At 41.6% G+C, this 16853-nt stretch overlaps 1 protein-coding gene across 12 annotated transcripts in view; it reads right to left on the reverse strand.

The window, feature by feature from the left end:
• TCF4 (transcription factor 4) overlaps window positions 1-16853 on the reverse strand; it is a 332565-nt gene that overhangs the window by 199463 nt on the left and 116249 nt on the right. The gene's annotated exons all lie outside the window — the stretch shown is intronic.

Consider the following 16853-nt stretch of genomic DNA (forward strand, 5'->3'; position numbering starts at 1 on the left):
GGATCACTAAGATTCATGGTGATCTGGTCTAATTGGTAATGCTTTTAAGCACCCCATTTAACTGGATTTTCTTACAGCTCTAAATGTTTCTCCACTGACACAACTTAGCAGGCAATGTATTTATAAAACTATAATAGCCTGAAAAGAATTAACAATGAACAATGCACAAAATAGTCAATTACAGGCTTAAACTTTAAACAAGCACTTACAATGAAGATTAAAAAAAACCTATCTTGGCTATTGGGTCATTTTCCGGGCTACTAACTGCTAAACCATGTGCAGAACATGCTTCCAATTTAACCACCCAGATTTTCTGAAAAGGCAGATAGCTTTGCTCTGCAGGCAGAATCAAGTTGCTCTTCAATTTGATTTTTAAAACAAAGCAGTTCTACAGAAAACCAATAAGCTGTTTGCGACGGGTGATGTGAAAAGGGAAAAAAGGGGAAGTAGGTTCTACTTTGAAGACCTTCATTTGTCCGTCTATGAAACGGAAAGATGTAGCCTTCCTTTGCTTTAGAGAGGGTGGTGGCTGCGTAAACGCCCCTCCCCCACCCATTTCTGCAGAGCAGCAGTCACTGGCCTGGCCCCTTTGAGACTCAGCAGAGGCAGCAGGTGCCAATCAGTCCCCACGCAGAAAGTCACGATGCTTTTCTACAGCTACAGAGAAAATCTGAATGTCCCCTGTTGATAAGCCCCCTCTCAGGCCTTACACACAACCGGGCCCAGCGAAATCTGAAGGTTTCCCTTTCAGAAGGACTCCTTTTCCCCCGACGGCACCAAACCAAAATCTGCGCATGAGGAAACAGCTGGAACAGAAGCCAGGTGCCCAGAGGGACATTTGCGGCCTGAGTCCACAGAAGGTCTCTGCACTGGTGTGAGGAACCATTATGGGATGGCTTTTGTAATGAACCATTCATACTTTTGTGGCTATGACCAAACAGAGGAAGTCAAAGTTTGGTCCAGAAAGAAGTCTACAGCTGCAAACTGTGTGCTAAGGATATCCCTGATGACTTGTCACCATTGTGACATTTAGTGTGAAAACAAGTCAGTCTGACCTAACCTTGGCTTGGTCAACCGAGAATACCTTGTATGAGGGCCCGCTGCTTGGGTATATAACAGGTCGCTGGGTGTTCATCCATTCTCTTTCTTTGAGTCGGGCTACTTATCAGTGATGGCTTACAGTGGTATCTCGTTCTTAAAACTTCTCGGGAGCTCACACACGACTACCCAAGAATCTTATTTCCCCAGAAGAACCGTGTTCCTGAGAAGTTGTCATGATTCTAATCGTCACAGACTAAACCCCTCTGTAAAGGAAATAACCACTACCCAACTTATCTTTAGTATTAACCCAAACTTCCACATAACTACCATCACCTATAAGTTAACATCTGACTTGCCTCGTAATGTTCTGTCTTAAAACTAGGTGTGCGACTTTTGTCCAGGTAATTTTAAGACTTTTGCTGTTGTTGTTTGTTTATTTTGAGTTCTTTTCTTGCAAGGCCCAACAAAGTAGCCAGTTAATAACTATCAATCAATAGCAACTTTATTCATCATAATATCTTATTTATTGCCTGATAAATTTGGCTACTCAGTCACACAACTCTAAACCAAAAATCACATTTGCTTCTCTGTTCGTCACAGAAGAACCATCTGTCTTAAGGTTTTTTCCCTCCAGGGGGCAGAACACTAACAATAAAGAGAAGGGTTCACTACAGTAGAAATGGCCCCGTTAACCGCCCACATCCACTGCGACAGTGAGACTGAACCGGACTGGGAGATTGTGGGGAGGATCTAGGCACACGTCCCTGCTGCACATGCGCGTTACCTCATTTATTCTACTCAGTCATCCTGCCAGGTAGACTTTAGAATTATCAATACGTAGGTGAAAAAAATAGGTGGAAAAATTGGAGTTAGCATTGAAACACAAGAATGCCCACCACTAAGCACCACACTACCCTGCCTCCAATACTGACAGAGGGAAAGGGTGGACTCGGGGCACATTTGCAGGCCAAATCCAACGAGAAGAAATCTAGCAAGTAGAAAATAAATTCCCACTATACACAAGGACATAGAAGGTCTGTTATCACTGTTACCCCTAAAAACAAAGATTTCAGTGGACTGCAAGCTCAATTTTTAGTCAACGCTAAAACACGGGCATGAAAATGGCATCTTAGGCTGCACTAACACTAGGCATCAAGTAAACCCACCAGTGACTCATCTACATCTGGATCACTGAGGCCAGTCCGGGATTCACCACTTGGAGAGGAACCGAGACTAACCAGGGCACTTGGAAAGGACAGTGGCCAGGAACACGAGGCATGGTGAAACACTATTCTATGATACATTCAATGTTTGCCAATGACACTTTTGCAGGAAGTGAGGATTATCATCCTGGGAAAAGCATGGAAAGAGAGACAATACACAATCTTCAGTGGCTTCAAAGGGAAAGAACTCGGATCCCGGGCTGACGGCTACGGAACTGAGACCTCTATGGAAGTCTGAGCTGTCACAATGCAGGGACCCGCCTTGTCAGTAGCGACTCCTCTAGTACAGAGAATGCCCAAGCTGGGAGCAAGTGCCTGTTGGGGATCCACCACTCACACAGTAGTCACAGTAATGACTGCTACTACACGGCAGTCACAGTAGATGACACAGTAGTCACAGTGTCATCTGCACACCAACAACTTTGCCAGGGCCTCATCTAGAAGGATCCCTACACTGGAAGAAAAGTTGATGTAAATTAAATCAGAAAGACTGCAAGAAGAGCTCTAAGTTCCATCTCACTTCCAAAGACTATGCTATCTTCCCAATAAGGTGGGTAAATGCATGCTCTGAAAAAAAGAGTTTCATTCTAATCTACCTTGGTGGAAGAAAGGAAGGAAGGAAGGATGAGGGAGGGAAGGAGGGAGAAGGGACAAGGGAGAGGGAGGGAGGGGCTGAGGGAAGAAGATAAAAGGAAAGAACTTACAAATAGCGTAAGGAACGACAGACTAATTATAACACGAAAACAATTACGTGCTCAAATCAAGAATTATTCAGTTTTCTTTAAAATGACAAATTTGTGGGGGGGGGGAGATAAGACAGAGGCTTTTCCTTCCATTTAACATCTTTAGAGAGCAAAAATAATTAAGCAGAAAATAAGTTCATTTTTCTCTCTTGTTGTCATCCATTCCCATGACCCCAACTACCAAATACGGAATGCTGTGTGCGAAGTCTGCAGCCAAGAACCACAAATCAATCCACCTACAGACACCTCAAAACCTCATCACGTCCAAAACTGAATTTACCATCTTAATCCTCCATACCCTTACTGCTCCTCCCATATTATGTATCTTAATAAATGGTACCACCATCTACCAGGTGGCTCAAGCCAGACACCAAGAAGCCAAGGACGACCCCCTCCCCCATCCATAAATTATCAAATTTACCCATTTCCTTCAGCGCAATGTCACTCAAATCTATGTCCTCCTCTCTCTGACTCAGTCCAATTTCGCATCATTCCCTCTTGTAATTGCTTTCATCACCTCCTGAATAATCAATCTCCTTGCTTCTCATGTTGCCTCCTAGTCACACTTTGCTGACTGATTGTTTTAAGGCAGAAATCAAATCATGTTATTCCAGTATTTTAAAAATCCTTGAGTAGTTCACCACACATTTCAGTAAAAATCCAGCTTCCTCCCACGACCATATAAAAAAGATCCTTGCTTTCTCAGAGGCTGGGATTCTAATCCAGCTTCCCCCGGCATCCCTTCCTCTTGGATCTGTACGTCAGCCTTACGAAGCTACTTCAGTCCCAGACTTCCTGTAATACTGTCTAGCTCTCTTTCTCTGGGAAAATGTTCTTTTTCCCAGGATAGTTCTAACTCACCCTTTAAGGCTCAGCCCATTCATTATCACTTATAACAAAATTCATGTTGATTTATTTGATGAGCATTCCCAAGCCCCTGCTCCCTTGCCTGCCTCTTGAGTCACGGGGCCAGCTAATGCTGTAAAAGTGCATTTTATCAGCTTCCCTTGCAGCTATGAGTAGGCTTCTACTAGAGATTTGGCCAATACGTTGTTAGCAGAACTCTGCTCAAGGTCATGGAAACTTGACTTTTGTCTTTTCCTAATGAAACGTAGGGATAAATGTAGGTATGTGTGTAGCTCTACTTTCTCCCTCTCCTGCTTTCTATCATGAACTCTGACGTGGTGTTGGGGTATCAGCAAACATCTTACAAGAAATGCAAGATGAGAGAAAAAGCTAAGGAATGAAAATCAGCACACCGAGGAGGACATACAGGTAGGATGGCAACACTGATGTGCTGAATTCACACAGGTGAACTGCTACCCCCAGACATTCCCTTAAGTAAGGAGAAAAACTATTTTAATTTGACTACTGTTATCAGGTATTTTGTTAGCTGCAGCTGAACACATGCTTAACCGAGACTGCACCTCCAGGAATGCTTTCCATATTCTCTACAAGTGAAGCAGGGCAGGGTGGTTAGGGTCTTGAGTTCAGCACATGGAGGTTCGAATCTGGGCTCTGCTACAAAACGCCAGACAGGCAGCCTGACCTGTCTGATCTTCAATTGCCCGCCCCTCATAAATTGAAATGATAATGCTTAACAGAGAGATTTATTGTAAGAAGCAAACAAGATGATACATGTAAAGTACTGAACAGATGCCTAGGATTCAGTGCACACCAAAACATTTCAACGGTCATTGTAAGATAGCCCAGGCATATAATCCAACAGCCTCCTGTGTACACAATGATTGCCGTATTTTTTGGACTATAAGACACACCCCCACCCTCAAATTTGGGAGGAATAATGGTCATTAATGCTGCTGTTGAGTTCTGTTTACATTTACATTGGTGAAATATTAGGTTATTTATGTTATTAGTTACTTTACCACATTTTTTGCTTCAAAGATTTTTCCCTATTTTTCCCCTCGAAAATCTAGATGCATCTCATGGTTTGAAAAATGCGTTATTTCCCTAACACCCAAATTTATAATTATCTCATACCAATCCAACTCCTTCCATAGATTGTGGGCCACACCGAAGGCAAGAAAAGGAGCACACCACTACCTAGCACCTAACGTGGAGCCTGTGTGACACAGGCTTTCCTCCAGTATTGGGTGGGTGGATGAATGAATGAACCAAAGACTGATTTGAGTATGGAAGTTAATTATTTGGTCAGCTCTCAATACAATTAAAATTCATGTGGATGGTTTAAAAAACTATATATACTGAGGACCAAAGGACTGCAGACATTCTGATAACACATTAATTTTATTTATCAAGAAGTCAATCAAACTTTTAAAGCAGTTCTCTCCTTTCAAAAATATGTGATTTGCCCTTCCCTTGCTGCCCTAAGGGTGCGCTTCCTCTCTATCTGAAACTCAAGGTAGCCAGGACACTAAGACACAAGGTGTGAAAACTACTCAGGATGCAACCAAGCCAAAATGTGGACTCAGGAGCTTTCTCTTCTCTTCTCTACCCCTTTCAATTGACCCTCTAGAAAGGCTCTCCCTCTGAATATTTACTTGCGAGGAAGTTATAAAATTAACAACCCCCACTGTTTTTTGGGGGGGTTAATGTGGGGAGAGAGGTTCTTTGCCAAGTGAACAGTCTCCAAATACTAGAATTCCCTCAAATACTTTTTCTAAGTAGTATTTTGTCATCTAGTCAAACCCATACAAAATAATACTGTACCGGAATGCTATTTAAATTTGGCCACTAAAATATGTTACCTAATCACAGTGACCATGGAACATAGCGTTTGCTATATTATTAAGATTTTCACACCTACGGGATCCCCTTCTTCTACAGGGAGGAATGCTCCTTCATTGTAACAAAGGTGAGCTGCTCTGATAAAACTTTAATAGGTGCTGAAATTTATATATTGTATAACAGCCCTATACACCTATGCTAATTATTAATTATCCACCTAAGTGTACACTACTTTACACATCCTGCCCTTTAACTAGAGCACTCAGAAAGGCCATTGTACTTTGCCTAATGGACCATGTCCTGAACAGCTAAATGGCCTAGCAAATGCAAAGATTTCCCCATATGTACACTTGTCAGTATTATGCAAACCAATGACATTTCCAACAACCACGTTCCACCTTGAGGAACACAGGTAACTAAGGAGGGCATCTAGGTATGGACTATATCAGCAAGGTAGGGCTAATTTTTTAAAGCTGACTTTGTGCTTGCAAGAAACATTACTCTTTAGCTAAAACTGTAAGGATAGTGAGTTCTCGTTCTTACTCTGCTCTGAATATTTTAAAGAAGTCACATAGAGGCTTCTTTTTATGCTAGAACAAGTGTGAACTCAATTCTACCCTTAAACTTGTATCAGCTCAGCTGAGAGAACAGCAGTAAATTTTTATTTCAGAACCAAATATAACTCATGAGACAAGGGTAGAGGGCAAAATCTCACTATTAAAATGCCTTTAAAAGATGGGGAGCAAGACTGCTTTCTTCCGCTTTATTTTCAATTTGGTGTTCAACCTATATACGTAGAACTTTTCAATGAGTGGAAACTACAATTATGAGAGTATATATCTTTAAAACTGCTTTATTTTTGAAGTAACAAAAAAATTTCAGATAGCAGTTCCCCCCAACCCCCAGGCCCCATCTCCATCAATCAGGTCAGTATCAAAAATAAGGAAACCAGGGTTAAAATGAAAAATGGCTTGTCCAAGATCACCGAAAGATTACTTCGCACCCTACTGTTCAGTAGGGTTCTCTCTTCCCACAGGTAGTTACTGTGACGCCTACTGTAAGTTGTCCAGAGCTATTTAAGTGGTCTGCCAAAATATTTCTAGTATTCATGCTTGCCACATCTCAATTTCCAAATAATATTTGTGAGATCACTGATAAATAAGGAAAAGGAAACTGCAATAAAAAAGAAACCAAACCCATGCTATACAAAGTATGAATTTGATTCTGCCAGGAGGCCAATGTTTAAGGATTCCACAAACAGGGATATCAGGCTCATCTGCAATTACTCAGAAAGTTCTGAAGGAGACAGAGTCATCAATAAATTTTCCGCCACAATTTGGTATTGCCCAATTAAGTACGATCAGTTACACATAAAGAGTTTATGCTTGCCCCCAACGCATTCAGATTTACTTGCTGAACTGTTAAGAGTACAGCGCAGTCTGAATAGCCGAGGTGAGAAAAAGGCGGGAGCAGTTAGCGACCCAGTGACTTCAGACTCAGGCAGCCAGGCCAGAGCTGGTAATACGGGGCCAGAAGATGGCACTCACCCCGTGGTCCAAATGTTGTGAATTAGCTTTATATGTGTCTCCTTCNTTTATGCTTGCCCCCAACGCATTCAGATTTACTTGCTGAACTGTTAAGAGTACAGCGCAGTCTGAATAGCCGAGGTGAGAAAAAGGCGGGAGCAGTTAGCGACCCAGTGACTTCAGGCTCAGGCAGCCAGGCCAGAGCTGGTAATACGGGGCCAGAAGATGGCACTCACCCCGTGGTCCAAATGTTGTGAATTAGCTTTATATGTGTCTCCTTCTCTCTCGTCCTTCTCTTCTTTTGTCTCTCCCTCCACCACCAAGTGTTATCAGGTGTTACACACTGTCTATTTTCACTCAGCTTTAATATGGCCCATGAGGGGGTGGTATTTAATTAATCACTTCCACATTTTGCAAAAATTCACTACATGGTTCTCAAGTTTGCATGAACATTTTTGGCCAAGCTGCTCAGACGCAATCAACGGAAAAATAGTCTATATAAAATTAAAGTAAGTACAATAACAATCTGCAGTAAGTGAATTTAAGTGCTTGCATTTAAGTGCAGAGCAAGTACCAGATGAGAAGTTACCTAGGAGCACTAACGACTGCCAAAAGTCAAGTCAACGCCCAGCTGAAAACAAGCCCCGCTCAGCCCACCATCCTCCACGTCCCCCAGACTGGGCTTCAGTGGGATTTTCAACCTATCAGAGAGCTCTAAATGTTTTATTTTACACATTAACAAAATAACCAGCTATATTTTACACCAATTTGAAATTAAGCTTCCTTACAGTTTCCCCTTTTTCAGAAACACGTGTCAAGGAGCTGAGGAATAATAATGAACAATCATTAAGAAGATGAAAACCGACTGGGCTCTTTTAAGCATTTAGGGTCAAGTTTAATTTAATCCCAATCTACGTTCCATACATTTTGCAACTGTTGGTCAACAGGCCAGATATTCTGCACAGTAAAATAAAACGAGTTCCACTGAACGCCTCTTTCTACTCCAGAACAATACACAATTATTTAGGCAAGACTCAGAAACTCTTGAGCGTGAAGGGAATAAAAAAGAACCAGGAGACAAGATTCTAGGCCAAGCTTCTCCAGTGAAGAAGGAACTGAAAAGTGGAAGAAAACAGTCTCCAGTGTGTTCTCAAGTACACGGAAGGCACGGGCAACAGTGTCTCCATGATGAAAAGCATCCTACCTGGCGGTCGCTCCGTTATGCAGAAGACCTACAAGGCAGGCAGAAAAATCTCAACCCGTCCCTGCTGGAATACCACACCAAGGCGGTTTCGCCCATGTGCAACAATGAAACTCGAGAACATCTAAGTTGGAGCAAGAAACGGCTGGAGGAAGACATTCCACAGAGGTGTACATCTGAATCCAATGCTGTTATGACAGAAGAGGTCCTCATTCTGCAGGATTACTGTTTCGGCTGAAAAGGAAGTCTTTTCATTTTGGTCTTGATGTTTAGAGAACTGAATATCCTACACTACCTCCACCTGTTCCTGCCTTCTGTTCCGATCTCATTAGAAAGTAAGGTGTTTTAAAACTACTCACCCAAGACCCAAAGAATATAGACTTTTTTATTAATTACAAATGAAAGAGACAGAGAACCAAGGTGCAGCTTTGCAATCCCATAAGACAATTGCCACAGAGTGACATATCCTGCTTTATTTACCCCACTGCTCACAGCGACTATGGAGGGAGGTGTGGCACGTATCACTATCCTCACCTCAGAGATTTGCAAGTCGGGGTTCGTGAGAAATTCATCCGAAGTCCCGGTCACCACGAGGTGAAAGAGCCCAGTCTAGGAGCACAGTGACCACTAGCCTAGCCTTTATTTCATGATGCCTCTCAACACCTACATATAGTGCTAACGATGGAGTTCCCTTGTGCCTTTGGTCCTCATCCGTGTTTAATTTGAGCAAAGAAAGTGGGCTTATTGGTACTGAAGGCCACAAAGCACCGGAGGCAGACACACTCATGCATGGACTTGAGTTTCTCAGACCCTGAACCTGCACTGATGTTGTTCCTGGAGCTGAGGGGCAAGGAGAGGCTTGAGAAATGTATTTTGTAACCACCCCCTGCCCAAGGAGCCAGTCGAGAATTCTGTTCACTGATTAATGCTACCACAGACACATTTTAAGTGCCAAGCTCATACAAAATTCAAAGGAACCACTGCTCCACTGAAGAACTTAGAGAACTTTATAGCTCAATAAAAACAGCTCTGCGTGTTTCACACGCAGCTCACCTTTACGGATAGGTGGCCCCACCCCTGCCTATGTTCTTGCTGGCCTGATTCCGGCCATGGTTTTATTCAGCAGAGGTGGGGAACTCATGGCCAGAAGTTGGATCCAGCTCTTACCACAACTTCACGCAGTCTTGGCAGGCTGACTAAAATTAAATGTCGTTTTTTGGCTGCACTTAATCCTCCACATTAAAGAACAACAAACGATGAATGTATTAAAATAAAATAGAGGGATTTTGGCCCCAGGCAGTGGGCACCTTGTCCAGTGCTTCATGGCAATACGGCAGGTTGTCGGAAATAAGTCCCAGGAGAATACTTGGCGGTGATGCGAGGGAACAATTGCTATCTGTCACGTGTAGTGGCCCATCCTGGGACCTTGCTGCTCCAGGCCCGCTCTGAATGGCTACAGTAGGAGATGGTGGGCGGGGGCACTGGTCTGAGGCTATGCCACCGACCACGGAAGGGACTGGGGAAAAGGCTGGAGGCTGGAGCTGTGGGCCTGCTGCCCAGGGCACTCTGGATAGCATGGCAGAGATTCAAGCTAGAGGCGTAAAAGCGAAGGTTCTAGGGGATTCGGAAGTTAGGAGGCTGACCTGGGCAGGTTGCTACCTCGCTCAAAGGATGAGGACAAAGAAGGCACAGGCCTGGAAGATGAATTGAGAACAGCGCGCCTCGGGCGACTTCTGCCTGTGCGCGACCCTCGTGCCTGTACTTTCTCTTTCTTCCTAATTTCAGTACCTTTTTGTCTACTCCATTTTTTTGTTTTTCTCTCTAATTTGCTGGCCAGAATTTAGAGTTGAGACCCATTTTTATATTTTGCCTATGACATGAAAGTTTGAGCCCTCTTATTCATTTTCTAAATAGTCCAGTTGAAAATCACACACTTTTCTCCTAAGAGAAATTTAATAAGCCCTGAAAGTTGCTAAGTCCGATAAGCACACTCAACTTCTTTCTTGCATCTTGCCATTGAGTAGCCCAGAGAAGCGACCATGTACCCTCCCACCCCTGCCCATGCCCTGCACCTGGAGAGGGCCCTGGGCACAGTGGGCAGGGGAATCCCATTGCTGAGCCCACCTTTCCCCGCTTCTTTCTGCGTCAGGCCCAAACCTGACACCTGAAGCTGTGACAGTCATCACCTGAAGCTGTGACAGTCATCGTGACACAATGTGGAGGATAAAAGAATCACGAGATCCCGGCCTGGACGTCACTGGGCTGCACACCCACTCCACCAGAGGCCCATGGCCCCACTGCCCCACCTCTAGTGTGAGAAAAATCATTCTTAAGCCATCATCTGTCACACTCGCCATCATTCCCAAGCAAAAGCACCCCTAAGTGATAGAAACTGCTCTTCACTTTCACCTGACTCTAAAACAGCTTGTTTTCTCTTAGGGTCAATAAGTGGCTATGCGAGAAAGCGTCCTCTGGTATTTAGATCTACACTTTTCTGTTAACTGTAGTTTCAAGTGACATTTTTCTGCTTTCAGTTCTTCTACATTATACAAAACCTGGTTGGCTCCTTCTAGTTTGACTATAAAAACTGTTTACCCTAGAGCAGACGGCTGAGTGGAAACACAGCAAGGCCAGTAAAAGAGGACCAGATAATGTTCATTGATTAGACAAGAGGAAGTAAGTTATCTCCCCTGAATCCTGAAAACACAACTCTTTTCGGTAGCCTTTCAAAAAATACTGACTTTGGTTATTTTCTTTTATAAGTAAAATAACCTGTGGTGTGGTTCGCTGGAAACTGAAATCTACCATACTGTAATATGGTCCAGTTCTTGCCAGTAGGAAACACTCTGTACAGTCAAGAATACAATACCATGGAATAAAGTTCTGTATGTCTGGCCAGCTCTGGTTGAGAGTTTTCTTCCTGATACAGTAACATGTAGGCCTCACTTTAATTTATGGGCTTTTCATTCGGGGTTAAACTACATTTATATATATATATATATATATATATATATATATATATATATATATATATGATTCCCTGATTTATTCATGAGGGAAGCCATTCAGCAGCCATTTACTGAGGCTCCACCACTCCGTGCCAAACATCGGTCCATGCATAGCACCTTTCTCTTAGTGATGTAAACGTAACAGGTCATTATTTTGTCCTCAACCAATTCAATCCCTTAACTACAGATTTCGAATAGTTAAGGTAGAAAAGAAACATCCACTGGAATCAGCTTTAAAAATTACATTTGGAAAACACATCCCTAGCAAAATTACTTGAAGGTGTCACGAAACAGAGATGAATGGAGTAGAAAGAATGATCAAACATCTCTAAAGACAAAATACAGTATCAAGACAAAATGGTACACCTAAAAGATCAATGAACCGTCACATAAGACAATTACCTGAGGGGTCATCTAAAGGTCTGTTCCACTCTCAACTTAAAGATGCAAAAAGCAGCTGACCTGGGGGCCCACGGGCAATTGGAGCAGAACGGAGAGCAGAAAAGTCGGTTCTGAATCCCAGAGTTAGTTCAAAATCAGGATTAATGAAACCACTCAGGATGACACTTAAAATAGTCTTAACTGTGAATACTCTGGGAAGGCATTTAAAATTTAACATATTACAAAAACAAAACTGCTAAACAAAAAAAAATAAACAACAAATAAGACCACTATTAAACATTTCTTTTCTCAGAAACTACTTGTTACCACTTTATCAGCCCAGCAGATAACAGATGATATCAAGATAACCTCAAGCTAAAAAGTGACAGTAAAAAAAAGACCAAGAGGATGCAGAGAAGTCTTTAACCAGTGAACTCGCAAGTGGCCTGGTTCACCCGGTAACTTCAGACCCTTGGAAAGCGAACTGAAGTGTCTATACATCCGCACTCCCAACTCCATTTCCCTCACACTGCGAAATATTATTTGACCTCTGGCACTTCTGAACATCAAGTAACTGTTATCATTGCACAGATTTTCTTTCTTTAAATTACTTTCAATATTTACATTTCTTCATGGAAGAAAAAAACTGTCTCACCAAGGAATCAAGCTAAATCTTACCCAGGCTTTCAACAAACTATGTGTCTTTGTGGTCATTCTTTTCCTTTGTAGGCTAAAGTTTTCAAAGCAGTTTTCCTAGTAAGAGCCTCTTCATTGGGTATTTCCAGTCTTAAAATGAAAAGAAACACTCCCTGCATTAGAATCTACTCATATTCACCGTTTTACAAGAAGACCGTGCAGCTCGCCTCTGCCACTGGGATTTGAAAAAGCCCACAACACTTCACCTTTATGCTGGGCTAAACTCAGGGTAGCCATAAACACTTTGAAGTAATACAAACCTAAATATTCCTGCTAGGCAAACGGAGCGGTGGAACCGAATCATAATGAGCTAGCAGCTGTCACAATATGACCACAGTAACCAAATCAAAATATCAACCGCTAACCCAGATGAGATTCAAAGGTCATCCTATAAGCCAGCAGCTTTCTTCAGTTATGCCTGACACCTCGATCTATTCCTGCAGTAAAATGTTCCACTGAAGTGATTTAGAAACCAGCGACTGCACAGTGGGAAATTCTGTAGTGCACTAGTTAGAGTTCCATTAATGGGACTAGAACCAAAACCACAATAAGGAAACCGAACCATTCACAAAGGGACATGTGAAAGCAGAGCAGCTGATGTTGAACTAAGCTGCACCCAACCATACAGAAGTATCACTTTTCACATCCTGCAGTTACCAGAAGTGTATCTATAATCTTATTGGCAACTTGCTCACTCAAACAATCTGGTTTTAAATTAAGGCCCTAGAACAATAGAAGGAAAATGCATCCTTAGATCCTTCCTTGGATCAAAAAGTTTTAGCTGGATAATATATTGTAACCCACTGTAAAAATATTTGGACAATTCCCTACAAAGTTTAATGCTTGGCAAAAAAAAAAAGAAAAGAAAAGTTTTAAAAATCCATACTCTCTGCATATAGTTCTTGCCCGGAATTTCTAACTACCCAATACATTGCATACAGTCCTCTGAAAAACAAGACTTAGACCCTTGGCCCCTCCGTCCTATTAGCATATTCTGAAAACCACCCACTGACCACCTGTATAGGTTTAATCAAACCATTCAAAATGCCAGCAAACAAGTTTCCAGCAGACCAAGTGTATAGCATTATCATTAATAGTCATAGGTAGTCACAAGGAAGAAGTGATCTGCTCTCTCTCTCTCTCTCTGTACACAGGACACAGAAATTTAAACAAGTGAAAAAGCAAACTGACCCAGTGAAAGCAGTGAGTGAGGACCGGGAAATGTGCAGTGAAAGAACATAATCAGTCGGTGCCGGCAGCCAGCTATGTGACTTGGTGTTTCAATCTCTCACCTCCTCCACACTCCCCCACACCAAAGGAAAAACAAAAAGCCATGCACACGTATTTTTTTAAAACATAAACTCAGGGTCTTGCTGTTTCGTCTAGTTTAATTATGCTCGTCTTTACAGAATGTACGCAATATCAACTTCCAAAACTCTGTACGGCAACTCAAACTACAGAGAGGAATGGAAGGAGCAGTGCAACCATATAAACCAAGAAGAGTCCCTAATCTTTCTAGCATAATAAGTGTGTGTGAGCTCACACTTGCACAAGCGCTCTTCATTTGTTTATTTGTAGTTTAGGGATTCGTGAACTATCAATTAGGGTACTATATTCAGATCGAAAGCTTATTTCTAAAAGAGTAAATTAATGAAATCCCTCTATTAATCTAATAAATTATAACCCATTTTTCATAAATGAGATATACAAACTGAGTTTTATTATTTGGGTGCTGAGCAAGTATTATATTACACAAACTAACATTTATGCAAAACCATTCATGTGAAATGACAAAGTTCAGAATTGTCATAAAGGGTTTTATTTGCATAAAAGTGTTTATGAGCAAATGGTAGCAATTCCTGTGTCCTTTCTCCCAAATAGTGTACTGCCATAAAGAACAAAATATATAGTATTAATTCACCCCAAAAGGAGAGAGTGGTTCATTACTTTTCTCTTTTCTGGTAATAAACTGAATATCACTAAGTAAACAGTTCACATAAAAAAATCAGGTCATCTGCAGTTAATAACTCTTTCCAGTGAAATTACTGTCACTTGTTTCTGTAGCAGACACTTAATTCGGTTACAGGCTTGACTGATGTGACAACAGAGAATCGGGTCCAATAAGGAGGCTGATTCATTTCTGATCCCACAGCTTCTACACTAATGTGACATCATAGCAGGATTAAGTCCGTGATGCACAGAGAAACCCCTTGTAATTAATGAAAAGGAAAGATTCTGAGAATGGATATCGGAGTACTGTCAAAAACTTACATTAAGGTCTAATACCTTCTTTTGGTAGAATGAGAACTTCCACGCAGATCACAACCCAGAGAACATGGACTTGCACACAAAGAACAGTTTAGAATAGACCATCTATTCTATGAGTTCAAATTGTTCTCTATGCTAATAGGTCTTATTTCGAGTCTTTGTCTCCCTTTGTAAACTGGTTGCCTTGAATTTCTTGAAAATGACCTATCTTCTCTTTGTAAAGATGCAGCATAACGCCAGGCATCGCTCATCTCAAAAGTGGCTTCATTTGAAATAAACAGCAGCTTGAGCAAAATCAATGAGAATCTTTGTTCCGGAATCTAGCCCTGAGATAGTCAAGCAAATCAAGAAGGCGTTTGGGATGTGAGAAATTATAAGGGTGGGAAGAGTTGTCAATGCAGCATCATAGTCAGTTCTCTAAAAATATTTCTTAAAAATTCTTCCCCGAACTAAAAATGCAAGGTATTTCACAGTCGTTTAAATGTCTCTTTCCCCCTTTTTCCCTCTGTGCACACTGCACCATGCCCTCTCACTCCCAGGGCGACCGCTCTGACCCCGGTCTGACACCGCACCGTTAAAGTCAGATAAACCATTTAGCCCAGGCACAATTCTTTTCTGTGCAAAAAGCTGCTTGAGGTGGAAAATGTAGCAGTTTGTAAACAATACAGAGCCATGTTTCTGACCAGACAGCTTATCTAACAGAGAAGCCCTTTCATGGGGAGCAGTGGGTGGGAGCCTCCGGGCACAGCAGCATTTCCTATCACAATGCAGGAGACTGTCCCAGCCCCCGTGTTTGAGAGTTTAATGGGAAGGAGGGCAGCCGGGTAAAAGAACACAGCTGACATCGACTTTCAGCTTAAACAACGACTCTCTACGGCAGCCTTCGGCTCTCATCCACTTATATTTTAAATATGATATGGACCGAAAAGGGAATTTGGTTGGTTAAATAGTTGCCCACAAGGACACAGGAACAACAATTATTTCCTATTTTTGTATTGCTCGATGTATTTTGTAAATAATTTATCAAGTTATTCTTTGGGAAAACTTTTTTACATGAACTTCTACATAGGAGTGGTAATTTTTTTTTCCTATTTGACCTTCGCTTGTCAGGGGATAGTTTTAGAGTCTGCTAAGGGAGTTCTTTAATGCACTCTTTAGGTGCTATGGCTCAAGATTTTCTATTTTCAAAATGTTTTTTTTTTTCTATTTTATAAAGTTGGGTAGGGATGAATAAAGGAGCAATGCATCAGAATTTACTATGGCCATTAAAATTATCACCACTGTCACTGACGCAGCTGAAGTTGTCCTCTAAATTTTGAGTTGATAAATATATCCGGCCATCTGCACACATCCTGACAACAGAGAACGCGTTGTACCTTTCTATTGACAACTGATTAAAAAGCAAGAACGACAACAACAAAAACCTGGGATTCTTGGTTTAGCTACAAAGTGAAAACAACCTATATATGAAACTTAAGTTTTTAAAGTTTAAAAAAAAAGCAGAAATGTAAGAACAACCTAGAATCAAAGACAATTTTGTGATTCCCAAATTTGGGATGGCACAAGGGGTACAACCTATGACATTAGCCATTAAAAATAAATCACTAGTATTCCTCTGCATTGTTTATTTAGGTTAAATATCTAAAATTCCTTAAAAGGATCCAATGGTGACTTTGCAGGGGAGGGGGAAGACAGAAATTCAAATACTACCCACCTTAAAGGACAAGTATAGTTTCAGGGCTTAAAAATTGAGACATTCGTTAAAAGCATTTGCCATTACAGTTTCAGAATGATACAATTATGGCTGTGTGTTCTCCTTGGAGTATGGTACAACAGCTTGGGCCAAGAAATTTAACTTCATTTACTGATGGAGCCTCAATAGAATTTGGCCAAGTTAAGAGATTTACTAATATTGTTAAAAACTCACATTTACTAGAACAAAGATCACTTTTTCAATCAAAGGTAAAGTAACCAGCTATTGAGACCTTTTAAGCCATTATGAATGGTCTTTTCCTTGCGTAGGTTACTGCAATTAAACGAACACCCTACGGTGCGGT

This window comes from Sturnira hondurensis, unplaced genomic scaffold (assembly GCF_014824575.4).
Source record: "Sturnira hondurensis isolate 20B ecotype Veracruz unplaced genomic scaffold, ASM1482457v3 Scaffold0001872, whole genome shotgun sequence".
Taxonomy (NCBI): Eukaryota; Metazoa; Chordata; class Mammalia; order Chiroptera; family Phyllostomidae; genus Sturnira; species Sturnira hondurensis.